This window comes from Rattus rattus, chromosome 1 (genome assembly GCF_011064425.1).
Source record: "Rattus rattus isolate New Zealand chromosome 1, Rrattus_CSIRO_v1, whole genome shotgun sequence".
In the NCBI taxonomy this organism is placed as follows: Eukaryota; Metazoa; Chordata; class Mammalia; order Rodentia; family Muridae; genus Rattus; species Rattus rattus.
The window spans coordinates 13071832-13091662 of record NC_046154.1 but is presented as its reverse complement, the minus strand read 5'-3'; the positions used below and the strand labels follow the sequence as shown (position 1 = coordinate 13091662).

Sequence of the window (19831 nt, the reverse complement as noted above, 5' to 3'; positions counted from 1 at the left end):
AATAAATAAAGCACAAAGGGAGACAACCCTGGATATAGAAAACCAAAGGAAGAGACAAGGAGCCGTAGATACAAGCATCACCAACAGACTACAAGAGTTAGAAGAGAGAATCTCAGGAGCAGAAGATTCCATAGAAATCATAAACAAAACCATCAAAGATAATGTAAAACGGAAAAAGCTACTGGCCCAAAACATACAGGAAATCCAGGACTCAATGAGAAGATCAAACCTAAGGATAATAGGTATAGAAGATAGTGAAGACTCCCAGCACAAGGGACCAGTAAATATCTTCAACATAATCATAGAAGAAAACGTTCCTAACCTAAAGAAAGAGATGCCCATAAACATACAAGAAGCCTACAGAACTCCAAATAGATTGGACCAGAAAAGAAACTCCTCCCATCACATAATAGTCAAAACATCAAATGCACAAAACAAAGAAAGAATATTAAAAGCAGTAAGGTAAAAAGGTCAAGTAACATATAAAGGCAGACCTATCAGAATCACACCAGACTTCTCGCCAGAGACTATGAAAGCCAGAAGATCCTGGACAGATGTCATACAGACCTTAAGAGAACAAAAATGCCAGCCCAGGTTAGTGTATCCAGCAAAACTCTCAATGAACATAGATGGAGAAACCAAGATATACCATAATAAAACCAAATTTACACAATATCTTTCTACAAATCCAGCCCTACAAAGGATAAGAAATGGTAAAGCCCAACATAAGGAGGCAAGATACACCAAAGAAAAAGCAAGAAACTAATCGTCTTGACAACAAAACAAAGAAAAGCACACAAACATAATCTCACATCCAAATACGAATATAACAGGAAGCAGCAATCACTATTCCTTACTATTTCTCAACATTAGTGGACTCAACTTGCCAATAAAAAGACATAGATTAAAAAACTGGATACACAATGAGGACCCTGCATTCTGCTGTCTACAGGAAACACATCTCAGTGACAAGGACAGAAACTACCTCAGAGTGAAAGGCTGGAAAACAACTTTCCAAGCAAATGGTCTGAAGAAGCAAGCTGGAGTAGCCATTATAATATCGAAGAAAATCGATTTTTCAACCAAAAGTCATCAAAAAAGATAAGGAAGGACTCTTCATATTCATCAAAAGAAAAATCAACTAAGACAAACTCTCAATCCTAAATAACTATGCGCCAAATAAAAGGGCACCTACATACGTAAAAGAAACCTTACTAAAGCTCAAAGGACACATTGCACCTCACACAATAATACTAGGAGATTTCAACACCCCACTCTCATCAAAGGACAGATCATGGAAACAGAAATTAAACAGAGACATAGACAGACTAAGAGAAGTCATGAACCAAATGGACATAACATATTTATGGAACATTCTATCCTAAAACAAAATGATGTACCTTCTTCTCACCACCTCATGGTACTTTCTCCAAAATTGACCATATAATTGGGCACAAAACAGGCCTCAACAGATACAGAAAGATAGAAATAATCCCATGCGGCCTATCAGACCACCATGGGCTAAAGCTGGACTTCAACAACAATAAAGGAAGAACACCCACATATACATGGAAAGTGAACAATGCTCTACTCAATGATAACCTGGTCAAGGAAGAAAGAAAGAAAGAAATTAAAGACTTTTTAGAATTTAATGAAAATGAAGATACAACATACCAAAACTTATGGGACAGAATGAAAGCTGTGAGTGCCTGCAGAAAGAAACAGGAGAGAGCATATATCAGCTGCTTGACAGCACACCTAAAAGCTCTAGAACAAAAAGAATCAAATACACCCAGGAGGAGTAGAAGGCAGGAAATAATCAAACTCAGAGCTGAAATCAACCAAGTAGAAACAAAAAGGACTATATAAAGAATCAACAGAACCAAAAGTTGGTTCTTTGAGAAAATCAACAAGATAGATAAACCCTTTGCCAGTCTAATGAGAGGACACAGAGAGTGTGTCAAAATTAACAATATCAGAAATGAAAAGGGAGACATAACTACAGAATCAGAGGAAATTCAAAAAAATCATCAGATACTACTACAAAAGCCTATATTCAAAAAAATTGAAAATCTCCACGAAACGGACAATTTCCTAGACAGATACCAGGTACAAAAGTTAAATCACGACCAGATTGAACAACCCCATAACTCCTAAAGAAATAGAAGCAGTCATTAATGATCTCCCAACCAAAAAGAGCCCAGGTCCAGATGGATTCAATGCAGAAATCTATCAGCCTTCATAGAAGACCTCATATCAATACTATCGAAACTATTCCACAATTTGAAACAGATGGAGCACTACCGAATTCCTTCTATCCACAATGATCTAGTAGGCTTCATCCCAGGCATGCAGGGATGGTTTAAAATATGGAAAACCATCAATGTGATCCACTATGAAACCAAACTGAAAGAACAAAACCACATGATCATTTCATTAGATGCTGAGAAAGCATTTGAAAATTCAACCCCACTTCATGATAAAAGTCCTGGGAAGAATAGAGAACAAGGCCCATACCTAAACATAGTAAAAGCCATATACAGCAAACCAGTAGCTAACATTACTCTAAATGGAGAGAAGCAATCCCACTAAAATCAGGGACTAGACAAGGCTGCCCACTCTCTCCCTACTTATTCAATATAGTTCTTGAAGTTCTAGCCAGAACAATCAGACAACAAAAGGAGATCAAGGGGATACAGATCGGAAAAGAAGAAGTCAAAATATCACTATTTGCAGATGACATGATAGTATATTTAAGTGATACCAAAAGTTCCACCAGAGAACTACTAAAACTGATAAACAACTTCAGCAAAGTGGCTGGGTATAAAATTAACTCAAATAAATCAGTAGCCTTCCTCTACACAAAAGAGAAACAAGCCGAGAACGAAATTAGGGAAACGACACCCTTCATAGTAGACCCAAATAATATAAAGTACCTCGGTGTGACTTTAACCAAGCAAGTAAAAGATCTGTATGATAAGAACTTCAAGCCTCTTAAGAAAGAAATTGAAGAAGACCTCAGAAGATAGAAAGATCTCCCATGCTCATGAATTGGCAGGATTAATATAGTAAAAATGGCCATTTTACCAAAAGCAATCTACAGATTCAATGCAATCCCCATCAAAATACCAATCCAATTCCTCAGAGAGTTAGACAAAACAATTTGCAAATTCATCTGGAATAACAAAAAACCCAGGATAGCTAAAACTATCCTCAACAATAAAAGGACTTCAGGGGGAATCTCTATCCCTGAACTCAAGCAGTATTACAGAGCAATAGTGAAAAAAACTGCATGGAATTGGTACAGAGACAGACAGAAAGACCAGTGGAATAGAATTGAAGACCCAGAAATGAACCCACAAACCTATGGTCACTTGATTTTTCACAAAGGAGCCAAAACCATCCAATGGAAAAAAGAAAGCATTTTCAGCAAATGGGGGGAGGGTGGTAATGAGGGGAGGTTGGGGAGCGTAACTCCCATATAAAAGGGGAGTGAAAGGGGTTAGGGAGATGTTTGCCTGGAAACCACAAAGGGGAATAACAATCAAAATGTAAATAAGAAATATTCAAGTTAATAAAGATAAAAAAAATTTAAAAAAAATGATGGGGTTCAGAGCTATACATAGAATTCACAGGAATTCCGAATGGCTGAGAAACACCTAAAGAAATGCTCAACATCTTTAGTCATAAGGGAAATGCAAATCAAACAACCCTGAGATTTCACCTCACACCAGTGAGAATGGCTAAGATCAAAAACTCAGGCGATAGCAGATGCTGGTGAGGATGTGGAGAAAGAGGAACACTCCTCCATTGTTGGTGGGATTGCAGACTGGTACAACCATTCTGGAAATCAGTCTGGAGGTTCCTCAGAAAATTGGACATTGAACTACCTGGGGACCCAGCTATACCTCTCTTGTGCATATACCCAAAAGATGCCCCAACATATAACAAAGACACATGCTCCATTATGTTCATAGCAGCCTTATTTATAATAGCCACAATCTGGAAAGAACCGAGATGCCCTTCAACAGAGGAATGGATACAGAAAATGTGGTACATCTACACAATGGAATATTACTCAGCTATCAAAAACAGTGACTTTATGAAATTCATAGACAAATGGATGGAACTGGAAAATACCATCCTGAGTGAGGTAACCCAATCACAGAAAAACACACATGGTATGCACTCATTGACAAGTGGCTATTAGTCCAAATGCTCGAATTGCTCTAGATGCACAGAACACATGAAAATCAAGAAGGATGACCAAAATGTGAATGCTTCACTCCTTCTTTAAAAGGGGAACAAGAATACCCTTGGGAGGGAATAGGGAGGCAAAGTTTGGAACAGAGGCTGAAGGAACACCCATTCAGAGCCTGCCCCACATGTGGCCCATCCATATACAGCCACCAAACTAGATAAGATGGATGAAGCAAAGAAGTGCAGGCTGACAGGAACCATATGTAGATCTCTCCTGAGAGACACCGCCAGAATACAGCAAATACATAGGCGAATGCCATCATTAAACCACTGAATTGAGAACGGGAACCCCGTTGAAGGAATCTTAAAAAGAACTGAAAGACCTTGAAGGGGCTTGAGACCCCATATGAACAACAATGCTGATCAACCAAAGATTCCAGGGACTAAGCCACTACCCAAAGACTTTACATGGACTGACCCTGGGCTCCAACCTCATAGGTAGCAATGAATAACATAGTAACAGCACCAGTGGAAGTGGGAGCCCTGATGTTGAACACTAATGCTCAGAATTATTACTGAAAACTGATCTTTCTGGAGTAGAATCAAAGAAAAATGGCTATTAGGTATCAAGACTGATTTTTAGAATTAAACTGAATATCATTAGTAATCACACTAGAGTACAATATCTGAGCCTTTGATGAGATTCCAATTCATTCTACCCAGGAGATACAGTACACCTATTTTCCATGTGTATCCTGTTGCCTTGAAATACAGACCAAAATTCCATCTGTTAACTATGTTGGAGTTCCACATGAAAGTATGAATGTATGGCATTATACAAATCTGCATATGCTGGGGAAAGGAGACTCCAAAATACCAGTCTGTGTAGAGAATGTAGCTAGGAAATCAACTCTTCATGTTTCTAATGAGTTCTAGGATTCTCAGGAGACTGCTGACATTCAAAAACAGTTGTGATGATTGTGACTGGTTTCCAACTGAGAAGCACAAGCCCATGTGTGGGGGTTCTGTCCTGAAATCACAGGGTTCTGAGCCCATGGACACATTTGAGATGGCAGAGCTACTTATTCTTTCCCATATTAGACTGATGCAAAAGAATATAATGTCACCAGCTAACTGATTCTGCATGTGTGAATAGGTTAATGGTAATAGTGATTAATAATTAATCTGAGATTAAGGAACAAATAAAAAAACTTTCCATAAGTTCCATTTATTTTTATTGCTTATTTTATGAATATACATTTCAAATGTTATCCCCCTTCCCCGTTTTTCCTCCATAACCCCTATCCCATCCTCCCTACCCCTGTCTCTATGAGGGTGCTCCCCGACACACTACTGCCTCATCAGCACAGAACCCCCAAAGGGGTCCTTTCCAAGTAATGCCAGATAAGGCAATCCTCTGCTACATATACAGCTGGGAGTATCCCTTATATACTTCAGTTGGTTTTTTAGGCCCTGGGAGCTTTGTAGGATCTGGTTGGAAGATAATGTTACTCTTCTTATGTGCTCAGAAACCCCTTCAGCTCTTACAGTCCTTGTCTAACCTCTTCATTGGGCTTCCCAAGCTTAGTCCAATGTTTGGCTGTGTATATAAGTATCTGGGTTGTTCAGGCTCCAGCAGAGCATCTCAGAGGGCAGCTATATGGACTTCTGCCATTAAGTACCCCTTGACATCAGCAATAGTGTCTGGGTTTGATGTCAGCACATGAGGATTCCTAGGTGGGGCGGTCTCTCAATGGCCTTTCCTTCAGGTTCTATTTCATTCTTTGTCCCTGAATTTCCTTTTGACAGGAGGAATTCTGAATTAACATTTTTGAGGTGGGTAGGTAGACACAGCCCCTTAACTAGGGGCTGATCCTATCCACTGAATATGGTCTTTCCATGTGCTATCTCCACTTTGTTGTGTAATTTGACGAAAGTTCTCTCTGTTGGGTCCTGGGAATCCCTGGGTCTCTGGCATCTGGGCTACCCCAAGTTCCCCTCCCCCACTTATATGTACTTCCTTTCAAATTCCTGACCTTCTGCCTTTCTCCCACATCTCCTCTTTATCTGAACTGGCCACCAGTTTTTCTCTCCCCCTCTTCCCTCTCTCTCAGATCTCTATCTCCCTCTACCTCCCAGAGAATATCCTCTACCCCCTAATGAGTATTACTGTACTGTACTGCATTCACACTTTGGTGTAATCTTCTTTATTCTTGGGTTTCATATGGTCTGTGAGTTAAATCTTTGGTATTCCAAGCTCCTTTTTGGCTAATATCCACTTATCAGTGAATGCATATCATGTGTGTCATTTTGTGACTGGTTTACTTCACTCAGGATATTTTCAAGTTCCATCCATTTGCCTGCTAATTTCATGAAATCATTGCTTTAAATAGCTGAGTAGTACTCCATAGTGTAAAGGTACCATTTGTGTTGTATCCATTCCTCAGTTGAGAATTCTCTATGTAGCCCTATTTTAGCGAAATAGGGTTATTTGGTTCTCTAGAGTCTAACTTTTCAAGTTCTTTGCATATTTTGGATATTAGCCCTCTATTGGATGTAGGATTGGTAAAGAACTTTTCCCAATCTTTTGGTTATCATTTTGTCCTGATGGACCATGAAAAATTCAGACCCCTTAGCAAACAGAATAGAGCCAAAAATGTAGGTTAGCCAGTTCAGTGACTCTGCTCCAGGAATTAGCTGACCATAAAGTTAGATTAAAATCTGAAAGAACAATCTTGAGAAACAGGATCTTTTCCTTGTGATTTTTCACTGGTATTCTCAACATTTTTCAATGACGCCATCCCCTACCTCGGGATGTGGCTTCTTCCTTTAAATACTCCTTCTCTTAGCTACTTGGGGTTGAACTCCTCTACCCCTGCGTGGGATATGAGTCTTGACCCCAGTGCACTGGTTCCTATCAATAAACCTTGTATAATTACAGCAAGGATGGTCTTACATGAGTTCTTGAGGGGTTGCGTCATCCCGAGACTTGTGTGAGGGTCTCCCCACTCTGGGTGTCTTTCATTTGGTAGCTTGTCTGGGATAGGCAACTACCCTTGTCTCCGAAGACTCACTTGGAGGTGAGATAGCTTCCTTGTCTTTGTGTTGTTTCTTTGTGTATCCGTGCCAGCTGAACTCTGGGTCTGTAGTTACTCACGAGTACTGGTATTTGCAGTCACTCATCTGTTGGATAGAGATGGAGGTTCACATCTGGGGAGGAGATGAGAGAGTGTGAGTATTGGTAGACCTGACAGGGGCTCACTGACTGTGCTGTCCTGAGAGACGTCCCAGGAGCTGAGGTGGGACCCCAGGGAGGCCTGGGAGATTCCCGTCTGGGTGCCAGTAAGGATTCAGTGATACTCCTGGATTGGAGAAGATTCCCACCATCCCGGCCGTCTGGGTGCTGGTGAGGATTCGCTGATTCTCCTGGACTGGAGAAGAGACCCATCCTCCCAGTCGTCTGGATGCCAGTGAGGATTTGGTGATTCTCCTGGATTGGAGAAGAGACACGCCCACCTGGCCATCTGTATTTCCAGAGTGGTCTTTGTCTGTGTGTCTTAGGTCTGTGTTTTGTGTTATTTGTGACTTTGATGATAGGACTCCTCTGAGTTTGACTTTAGACCACTGGACTGAAGTTAGGGCTAGAACACACAACTTGTCAGTTGTGATTAAGAAGGGACCATGGCAGACATTTTGCTCCTCGAAGTGGCCAACATTCGGTGTCAGCTGGCCTCCAGAGGGCACCTTTGACTTAAACATCATTTTTGTAGAATCTGCTCTCATCCATCTGTCTTTGGTGTCCTGATGGGAAGGAGGAGTGATGTGGAATCTGCTCCCCTTCATCTGTCTTTGGTGAGCTCACGGAAGCTCCCGTCTGAATCAGTTCAGGGCAGCCGCTTGTTTTTTGTTCTTGTGCACACTTCTGTTTTTGTCTCTTAATCTTTTGATTGTCTTTCTGTGTGATTGAATGCTATTTGTCCTCTTTGGCCAACCTCTATTTTCTGGACTCTCTTCTTGTTTTCTCACCATCCCACTTGAGATGCTTGTTAGTAGCTGTTACAGGTCCTCTTTACCACCGAGGAAATACAGAATCCTACGAGAGCCCAGAAACAATGTTCCAGACATGGATGGAAGGCCCTCACCTCTGCCTGTTGACTTCAATATGCCTGAAGGTAGGGAATGCTGCAAGTCTTTCACAAGGCTCCAATGGTGGGTCTCTTAGGGGGGAAATGCCCCATCAATTTGACTTAAGTAAGGAAAAGATAATTTTTAAAAGGTTGCAGAAATTTAAAGGGTTAAGCTAAGTCGCTGAGAGAGTTAGTGTAAGTTGCAGAGAAAGTAAGGTTAAAGTGTGGTTCAGGGTAAAAGAAAGAAGACAAAAAGAGCAGAAAGTTAGGGAAAAAAGAGACGAAAGAAGAAGCTAAAGAGAGATAAAAGACAGTATAAAAAACTTATACTGCGAAGCGGCAGGTTCCCTGTGGTCCAGACACCGTCCAGATTTGAAGGGACCCGATCAAAAGCTCTTAGCACCCTAATCCTGTGTGAGGGAGAGCTAAATCTTCAGAGGGGCAGACACACCTCGGAAGCCAGAAGAGACTACACTCTGCCCACATTTCTGACTCCAGAGGAAAATACCTAATGCCATCTGGGACCCTGGTCCACGGGGGGTGGGGGGGCAGGAAAGGCGGTGCAGGCCCTCCTGGTTGCTGCACTCCCAGAGAGCTCAAAAACAGCCCTTCAGAGGCAGGACCACAGATAAGATCAACTTTTGTGCTCCAAGCGACCTGCCTGGTGGACTCAGGACACACAGAGGCTAAATTCCTCTGGGACCGGACACTTCCAATTTTTAGCTGGAACCCCATCCTCACTGATCCCGGCCCACAGTTCCCTGCTCCCAAACCCCTTGGGAGAGAGAGCTCAACGCCCGGACAGTTGGGCACTCCTGAGACTGCAGAGCGGGAGAGACCACCAATATAGCCCACTCCTGCCCACATCCCTGGCCCAAGAGGAAACTGGATAGCGCCTCTGGGAACAGAATTTAGGGGCACTCAAGCGGCAGGTCCCCTGTGATCCAGACACTGCCCAGATCTGAAGGGACCCAATCAAAAGCTCCCTACACCCGAATCCCATCAGAGGTGCAGACATGCCTGGGAAGCCAGAAGAGACTACACTCTCCCACATTTCTGACTCCAGAGGAAAACACCTAACGCCATCTGGGACCCTGGTCCACAGGGCCCCAAGAAAAGGTGGCAAGGCCCTCCTGGTTGCCACCCACACGGAGAGTTCAAAAGCAGCCGCCCACGAGCAACTACAGCCTGAGACCACAAGTAAGACCAACTTTTCTGCTCCAAGAGACCTGCCTGGTGGACTCTGGACACATTCCAACAGGAACAGCTGAAGACCAGTAGACAGGAAAGAGAAAAGGCCTGAAAGCAGAACACTATGTTCCCATAACTGGCTGAAAGAAAACAGGAAAACTGTTCCACAGCACTACTGACACGCAGGATTATAGGACGGTCTAGCCACTGTCAGAAATAGCAGAATAAGGTAACACCAGAGACAACCTGGTGAGAGGCAAGCACAAGAACCCAAACAACAGAAACTACGACTACATGGAATCATCAGAACCCAATTCTCCCACCAAAGCAAACACTGAATATCCAAACACACCAGAAAAGCAAGATCTAGATTTAAAATCACATTTGATCATGATGATGGAGGATTTCAAGAGAGACATAAGGAACTCCCTTAGAGAAATGCAGGGAAACATAAATAAACAAGTAGAAGCCTATAGAGAGAAATCATAAAAATCCCTGAAACAATTACAGAAAAGCACAGTCACACAGGTGAAGGAATTAAAAATGCAAATAGAAGCAATAAAGAAAGCACAAAGGGAGACAACCCTGGATATAGAAAACCAAAGGAAAAAACAAGGAGCCGTAGTTACAAGCATCACCAACAGAATACAAGAGATAGAAGAGACAATTGCAGGAACAGAAGATTCCATAGAAATCATCGACACAACTGTCAAAGATGATGTAAAATGGAAAAAGCAACTGATCCAAAACATATAGGAAATCCAGGAATCAATGAGAAGATCAAACCTAAGGATAATAGGTATAGAAGAGAGGGAAGACTCCCAGCTCAAAGGACCAGTAAATAGAATTAACAAAATCATAGAAGAAAACTTCCCTAACCTAAAGAAAGAGATGCCCATAAGCATACAAGAAGCCTACAGAACTCCAAATAGATTGGACCAGAAAAGAAGCTCCTCCCATCACATAATAGTCAAAACACCAAATGCACAAAATAAAGAAAGAATATTAAAAGCAGTAAGGTAAAAAGGTCAAGTAACATATAAAGGCAGACCTATCAGAATCACACCAGACTTTTCGCCAGAGACTATGAAAGCCAGAAGATCCTGGACAGATGTCATACAGACCCTAAAAGAACACAAATGCCAGCCCAGGTTACTGTATCCTGCAAAACTCTCAATTAACATAGATAGAGAAACCAAGATATTCCATGACAAAACCAAATTTACACAATGTCTTTCTTCAAATCCAGCCTTACAAAGGATAATAAATGGTAAAGCCAAACATAAGGAGGCAAGATACACCAAAGAAAAAGCAAGAAACTAATCATCTTGGCCACAAAACAAAGAGAAGAAAAGCACACGAACATAATCTCACATCCAAATACGAATAGAACAGGAAGCAACAATCACTATTCCTTAATATCTCTCAAAATCAATGGACTCAACTCCCCAATAAAAAAACATAGATTAACAAACTGGATACACAATGAGGACCCTGTATTCTGCTGCCTACAGGAAACACACCTGAGAGACAAAGACATACACTACCTCAGAGTGAAAGGCTGGAAAAAAATTTTCCAAGCAAATGGTCTGAAGAAGCAAGTTGGAGTAGCCATTCTAATATTGAATAAAATCAATTTTCAACTAAAAGTCATCAAGAAAGATAAGGAAGGACACTTCATATTCATCAAAGGAAAAATCAGCCAAGATGAACTCTCAACCCTATATATCAATGCTCCAAAAACAAGTGTAGGTACATACATACATAAAAGAAACCACACTAAAGCTCAAAGCAAACATTGCACCTCATACAATAATAGTAGGAGATTTCAACACCCCACTCTCATCAATGGACAGATCATGGAAACAGAAATTAAACAGAGACATAGACACACTAACAGAAGTCATGCACCAAATGGACTTAACAGATATTGATAGAACATTCTATCCTAAAACAAAAGGATATACATTCTTCTCACCACCTTATGGTACTTTCTCCAAAATTGACCATATAATCTGTCACAAAACAGGCCTCAACAGATACAAAAAGATAGAAATAATCCCATGCGTCCTATCAGACCACCACGGGCTAAAGCTGGTCTTCAATAACAATAAGGAAAGAACGCCCACATATACATGGAAGTTGAGCAATGCTCTACTCAATGATAACCTGGTCAAGGAAGAAATAAAGAAATAAAATAAAGACTTCTTAGAATTTAATGAAAATGAAGGTACAACATACTCAAACTTATGGGTCACAATGAAAGCTGTGCTAAGAGGAAAACTCATAGCTCTGAGTGCCTGCAGAAAGAAACAGGAGACAGCATATATGAGCAGCTTCACAAAACCCTGAAAAGCTCTAGAACAAAAAGAAGCAAACACACCCAGGAGGAGTAGAAGAAGGAAATAATCAAAGTCAGGGCTGAAATCAACCAAGTAGAAACAATAAAGACCATAGAAAGAATCAACAGAACAGAAAGTTGGTTCTTTGAGAAAATCAACTAGATAAACCCTTAGCCAGACTAACAAGAGGACACAGAGAGTGTGTCCAAATTAACAAAAGCAGAAATGAAAAGGGAGACATAACTAAAGAATCAGAGGAAATTCAAAAGATCATCAGATCCTACTACAAAGCCTGTATTCAACAAAACTTGAAAATCTGGAGGAAATGGACAATTTCCTAGACAGATACCAGGTACCGAAGTTAAATCAGGAACACATAAACGATTTAAACCCCATAACTCCTAAGGAAATAGAAGCAGTCATTAAAGGTCTCCAACCAAAAAGAGTCCAGATGGGTTCAGTGCAGAATTCTATCAGACCTTCATAGAAGACCTCATACCAATACTATCCAAACTATTCCACAAAATTGAAACAGACAGAGCACTACCGAATTCCTTCTATGAAGCCACAATTACACTGCTACCTAAACCACACAAAGACCCACCAAAGAAAGAGGACTTCAGACCAATTTCCCTTATGAATATCGATGAAAAAATACTCAATAAAATTCTGGCAAAGCAAATCCAAGAGCACATCAAAACAATCATCCACCATGATCAAGTAGGCTTCATCCCAGGCATACAGGGATGGTTAAATATACAGAAAACTGTGAGTGTAATCCATTATATAAACAAACTGAAAGAACAAAACCACATGGTCATTTCATTAGATGCTGAGAAAGCATTTGACAAAATTCAACACCCCTTCATGATAAAAGTCATGGAAAGAATAGGAATTCAAGGCCCATACCTAAACATAGTAAAAGCCATATACAGCAAACCAGTAGCTAACATTAAACTAAATGGAGAGAAACTTGAAGTAATCCCACTAAAATCAGGGACTAGGAAAGGCTGCCCACTCTCTCCCTACTTATTCAATATAGTTCTTGAAGATCTAGCCAGAGCAATCAGACAACAAAAGGAGATCAAAGGGATACAGATTGGAAAAGAAGAAGTCAAAAATCACTATTTGAAGATGATATGAAAGGGGGTTGGGAATTTAGCTCAGCGGTAGAGCACTTGCCTACCAAGCGCAAGGCCCTGGGTTCGGTCCCCAGCACCAAAAAAAAAAGGAAAAAAAAAAAAAAAAGAAGATGATATGATAGTATATTTAAGTGATCCTAAAAGTTCCACCAGAGAACTACTAAAGCTGATCAACACCTTCAGCGAAGTGGCTGGGTATAAAATTAACTCAAATAAATTAGTAGCTTTCCTCTACACAAAAGACAAACAAGCTGAGAAAGAAATTAAGGAAACGACATCTTTCATAATAGTCCCAAATAATATAAAATACCTCGGTGTGACTTTAACCAAGCAAATAAAAGATCTGTATGATAAGAACTTCAAGCCTCTTAAGAAAGAAATTGAAGAAGACCTCAGAAGATGGAAAGATCTGCCATGCTCATGGATTGGCAGGATTAATATAGTAAAAATGGCCATTTTACCAAAAGCAATCTACAGATTGAATGCAATCCCCATCAAAATACCAATCCAATTCTTCAGAGAGTTAGAAAGAACAATTTGCAAATTCATCCAGAATAACAAAAAACCAAGGATAGCTAAAACTATACTCAACAATAAAAGGATTTCCAGGAGAATCACAATCCCTGAACTCAAGCAGTATTTACAGAGCAATAGTGATAAAAACTGCATGGTATTGGTACAGAGACAGACAGATAGACCAGTGGAATAGAATTGAAGACCCAGAAATGAACCCACACACCTATGGTCACTTGATTTTTGACAAAGGAGCTAAAACCATACAATGGAAAAAAGATAGCATTTTCAGCAAATGGTGCTGGTTCAACTGGAGATCGGCATGTAGAAGAATGTAGATCGATCCATGCTTATCACCCTGTACAAAGCCAAACTCCAAGTGGATCAAGGACCTCCACATCAAACCAGATACACCAAAACTAGTAGACGAAAAACTGGGGAAGACTCTCAAACATATGGGCACTGGAGAAAATTTCCTGAATAAAACACCAATGGCTTATCCTCTAAGATCAAGAATAGACAAATGGGACCTCATAAAACTGCAAAGCTTCTGTAAGGCAAAGGACACTGTTGTTTTCTTTATGCATTACTGCTCCAATCTCTTACTCATTTCTATTCTCAATGTTTTCCAGTCATGAAGAATTTCATTCCTTTGCTCAACTGCTTTCATGTTTCTTTCTGTGTACAGCAACATCTCTGGTATCTCAGGGGGACCTGCTCTGTAGCTAAGACTTGCTGTCTTAGTTAGGGTGTTACTGTTGTGAACAAACAGGTGAATAAGACAACTCTTATAAGGGCAACAATTAAATGTTGAAGGCTAATAGGTTCAGAGATCCAGTCCATTATCATCAAGGGGGGAGCATGGCAGCATGAAGGAAGCCTTTCACAAACAAGATTTATGGGACCTACTAGATGCTTCCCTATATGCTTCCAATACCCAGCTCCTACAGTTCTGTTTCCATTGATTCTTCTGGCAATCTAGGCTCTCTATTCACTGACCCATAACTCATTCTGCTCCCCTTTTCCCCTCTTCCTCCGATATCCCACCTATACCCCTCCCTCCTTCAGCTTCCATTGATAACTTAGTCAAGAGAAGAAATAAAAGAACTAGTTCAAATTTTAAGTTTTTACTTAAATTGTTTCAATCTTTTAAATTGTCCTCATGGTTGCATCTTAAATCATGGGACAAACATAAACGTATCTAAATAAGAAATAAAAGGAGCCTTCTGGTTGCTGCCCTCACGGAGAGCTGAAACCCAGCCTCGAGGGGCGATGTCAAGCCAAGACCAGAGGTAATACCAACTTTTCTGTTCCAAGTGACCTGCCTGGTGGACTCGGGACACATGCCCACAGGAACAGCTGAAAGCCACTAAACAGAAAAGACTACACGCCTGAAAGCAGAATACACTGTTCCTATAACTGGCTGAAAGAAAACAGGAAAACAGGTCTACAGCATGCCTGACACACAGGCCTACAGGACAGTATAGCAACTGTCAGAAATAGCAGAACAAGGTAATACCAGAGACAACCTAATGGTGAGAGGCAAGCACAGGAACCCAAGCAACAGAAACCAAGAATACATGGCATCATTGGAGCCTAATTCTCCCAACAAAGCAAACAATTAATATCCAAACACACCAGAAAAGCAAGATCTAGATTTAAAATCACATTTGATCATGATGATGGAGGTCTTCAAGAAAGACATAAAGAACTCCCTTAGAGAAATGCAGGAAAACACAAATTAAACAAGTAGAAGCACTTAGAGAGGAAACATAAATATCCCTTAAAGAATCACAAGAAAACAGAATCAAATAGGTGAAGGAATTAAAAATGGAAATAGAAGCAATAAAGAAAGAACAAAGGATGGGAACCCAGGATATAGAAAACCAGAGGAAGAGAAAAGGAGCCATAGATACCAGCATCACCAAAGGAATACAAGAGATAGAAGAGAGAATCTCAGGAGCAGAAGAGTCCATAGAAATCATCGACACAACAGTCAAAGATAATGTCAAACAGAAAAAGCTACTGGCCCAAAACATACAGGGAATCCAGGTACAATGAGAAGATCACACCTAAGGATAATAGGTATAGAAGAGAGTGAAGACTCCCAACTCAAAGAACCAGTAAATATCTTCAACAAAATCATAGAAGAAAACTTCCCTAACCTAAAGAAAGAGATGCCCATAAACATACAAGAAGTCTACAGGACTTCAAATAGATTGGACCAGAAAAGAAACTCCTCCAATCACATATCTAATGGCTGAGAAGCACTTAAGAAATGTTCAACATCTTTAGTCATAAGGGAAATGCAAATCAAAACAACCTTGAGATTCCAGCTCACACCAGTCAGAATGGCTAAGATCAAAAACTCCGGCAATAGCAGATGCTGGCAAGGATGTGGAGAAAGAGGAACACTCCTCCATTGTTGGTGGGATTGCAGACTGGTACAACCATTCTGGAAATCAGTCTGGAGGTTCCTCAGAAAATTGGACATTGAACTACCTGAGGACCCAGGTATATCTCTCTTGGGCATATACCCAAAAGATGCCCCAACAAATAACAAAGACACATGCTCCACTATGTTCATAGCAGCCTTATTTATAATAGCCAGAAGCTGGAAAGAACTCAGATGCCCTTCAACAGAGGAATGGATACAGAAAATGTGGTACATCTACACAATGGAATACTACTCAGCTATCAAAAACAATGACTTTATGAAATTCATAGGCAAATGAATGGAACTGGAAAATATCATACTGAGTGAGGTAACCCAAACACAGAAAAATACACATGGTATGCACTCATTGATAAGTGGCTATTAGCCCAAATGCTCAAATTACCCTACATGCACAGAACACATGAAACTCAAGAAGGATGACCAAAATGCAGATTCTTCACTCTTTCTTTAAAAGGGGAACAAGAATACCCTTGGTAGGGAATAGGGAGGCAAAGTTTGGAACAGAGGCTGAAGGAACACCCATTCAGAGCCTGCCCTACCTGTGGACCATACATACACAGCCACCAAACTAGATAAGATGGATGAAGCAAAGAAGTGCAGGCTGACAGGAACCAGATGTAGATCTCTCCTGAGAGACATAAACAGAATATGGCAAATACATAGGTGAATGCCAGCAGCAAACCACTGAACTGAGAATGGGACCCCTGTTGAAGGAATCAGAGAAATGACTGGAAGAGCTTGAAGGGGCTCGAGACCGCATGTGAAAAACAATGGTGACCAACCAGAGCTTCCATGGACTAAGCCACTACCCAAAGACTATACATGGACTGACCCTAGGCTCCAACCTCATGGGTAGTAATGAATAGCCTAGTAAGGGCAGCAGTGGAAGGGGAAGCCCTTGGTCCTGCCAAGGCTGGAACCCCCAGTAATGGGTTTCTTGGGGGGAGGACAGTACTGGGGGGAGGTTTGGGAGGGGAACACCCATATATAAGGGGAGGGGAGGGGGAGGAGTTAGGGGGATGTTGGCTCGGAAATCTGGAAAGGGAATAACAATTGAAATGGAAATGAGAAATACCCAATTTAATAAATATGGGGCAAAAAAGAAATCAAAGGAGTCCTGGGTTGCAGACTCTCACAACATTCCCCATTTCTACCTGTTAGATGGCATTACTCTCATTCCCAGATCCCGAGCCCAGGGATCAGGAAATTGTCCTCCCAGCTGTCTTTCCTCAAGTAAAGAAACCATTTTGGTTAGTTGGTCTTTTTATTGATCCTTTACACTCCTGACCTCCTGGTCTGGCTCTGCCTCCTCTCTCTCCTCATGTGGCTCAGGATCATGTCCATTGTGGACTCTCCCTGTGTCTGGCTATGCTCTCTAATATGGAAAATTGACTTTCAACCAAAAGTTATCAAAAAAGATAAGGAAGGACACTTCATATACGTCAAAGAAAAGTCTAGCAAGATGAACTCTCAAGTCTGAATATCTATACTCCAAATGCAAGGGCACCTAAATTCATAAATGAAACCTTACTAAATCTCAAAGCACACTTTGTACCTCATCCAATAGTGGTTGGAAATTTCCACACCCAACTCTCATCAATGGAAAGATCATGGAAAAGAAACTGAACACAGACATAGAGAAACTAACAGAAGTTATGAACCAAATGGATTTAACAGATATTGATAGAAAATTAAATCCTAAAATAAAAGAATATACCTTCTTCTCAGCACCTATGGTACCTTCTCCAAAACTGACCATATAATCAGTGACAAAACAGGCCTGAACAAGTACAAAAAGATTGAAATGATCCCATGTATCCTATCATACCACCACGGCCTAAGGGTGGTTTTCAATAAAAGCAAAAACAACAGAAAGACCACATATACATGAAAGGTGAACAATACTCTACTCAATGATAACTAGGTAAAGGAGAAATAAAGAAAGAAATTAAACACTTTTAATAATTTAATGGAATGAACGCATAACATACCTAAACTTATAGGACATAATGAAAGCAGTGCTAACAGAAAAACTCATAGCTCTGAATGCCTCCAAAGTGAAACTGGAAAGAGCATATGTTACCAGCTTAACAGCACACCTAAAAGCTCTAGAACACAAAGAAGCAAATATACCCAAGAGGAGTAGAGGGAGGAAAAAATCAAACTCAGGGCTGAAAACAACCAAGTAGAAACAAAGAGAACTATACAAAGAATCAACAAAACAGGGTTGGGGATTTAGCTCAGTGGTAGAGCGCTTGCCTAGCAAGCGCAAGGCCCTAGGTTCGGTCCCCAGCTCCGGAAAAAAAAAAGGGGGGTGGGGAAGAATCAACAAAACAAGGAGCTGGTTCTTTGAGCAAATCAACAAGATAGATAAAGCCTTAGCCAGACTAAACCAGAGGGCACAGAGAGTGTATCAAAGTTAACAAAATCAGAAAGGAAAAAGTAAACATAACAACAGAATCAGAGGAAATTCAAGAAAGCATCAGATACTACTACAAAAGCCTATATTCAACAAAACTGGAAAATCTGGATGAAATGGACACATTTCTAGACAGATACAAGGTACAAAAGTTAAATAAGGATTAGATAAACCATGTAAATAGTCCGATAACTCCTAAAGAAATAGAAGCATTCATTAAAAGTCTCCCAACCAATAGAAGCCCAGGACCAGAAGGATTTACTTCAGAATTCTAACAGACCTTCATAGAAGACATCATACTAATACTGTCCAAACTACTCCACAAAATAGAAACAAAAGGACCACTACCAAATTCCTTCTGTGAAGCCACAATTATGCTTACACTTTAACCACACAAAGGCCACACAAAAACGAAAGAGAACTTCAGACCAATTTCCCTTATGAATATCAAGGTAAAAATACTCAAATAAATTCTTATAAACTGAATCCAAGAAAAGATCAAAACCATCATCCAACATGATCAAGAATACTTCATCCAAGGGATACAAGGATGTTTCAATATATAGAAATTCATCAATGTAATCCACTGTGTAAGCAAACCCAAAGAAATAAAACCACACAATCATCTCATTAGATGCTGTGAAAGCATTTGAGAAAATTCAACACCACTTCATGTTAAAAGTCTTCAAAAATCAGGAATTCAAGGAACATATCTAAACATAGTAAAAGCAATATACAGAAAATCAGTAGCAAACATCAAACTAAACACACAGAAACTTGAAGCAAGCCCACTAAAATCAGGGAGTAGACAAGGCTGCCACTCTCTCCCTACTGATTCAATATAGTTCTTGAAATCCTAGCCAGAGCAATCATAAAATGAAAGGAGGTCAAAGGGATACACGTTGAAAAGAGTCAAACTATCACTATTTGCAGATGATATGATAGTATACTTAAATGACCCCAAATGTTCTACCAGAAAACTACTAAGTCTGATAAACAACTTTGGCAAAGTGGCAGGATGTAAAATTAACTCAAACAAATCAGTAGCCTTCTACAACACAAAGGACAAACAAGCTGAGAAAGAAATTAGGGAAATGACACCCTTCACCATAGTCACAATTAACATGATATACCTTGGTGTGACTCTAACCAAGCAAGTGAAAGATCTGTATGACAAGAACTTCAAATCTCTGAAGAAAGAAATTGAAGAAGATCTCAGAAGATGGAAAGATATCCCATGTTCATGGATTGATAGAATTAATATAGTAAAAATGGCTATTTTTGCCAAAAGCAATCTACAGATGCAATGTAATCCCCATCAAAATTCTCATTCAACTCTTCATGGAGTTAGAAAGAGCAATTTGCAAATTCATTTGAAATAAGAAAAATTCCAGGATAGTGAAAATTACCACTAAACCACTGCCCAAAGATTACACATG

The 19831-nt window shown here is 40.3% G+C and overlaps 1 protein-coding gene across 1 annotated transcript in view; it reads left to right on the top strand.

Annotated features, from left to right (window-relative positions):
- Nucleotides 1–19831, top strand: part of LOC116892956 (zinc finger protein 816-like) — a 139356-nt gene that overhangs the window by 56220 nt on the left and 63305 nt on the right.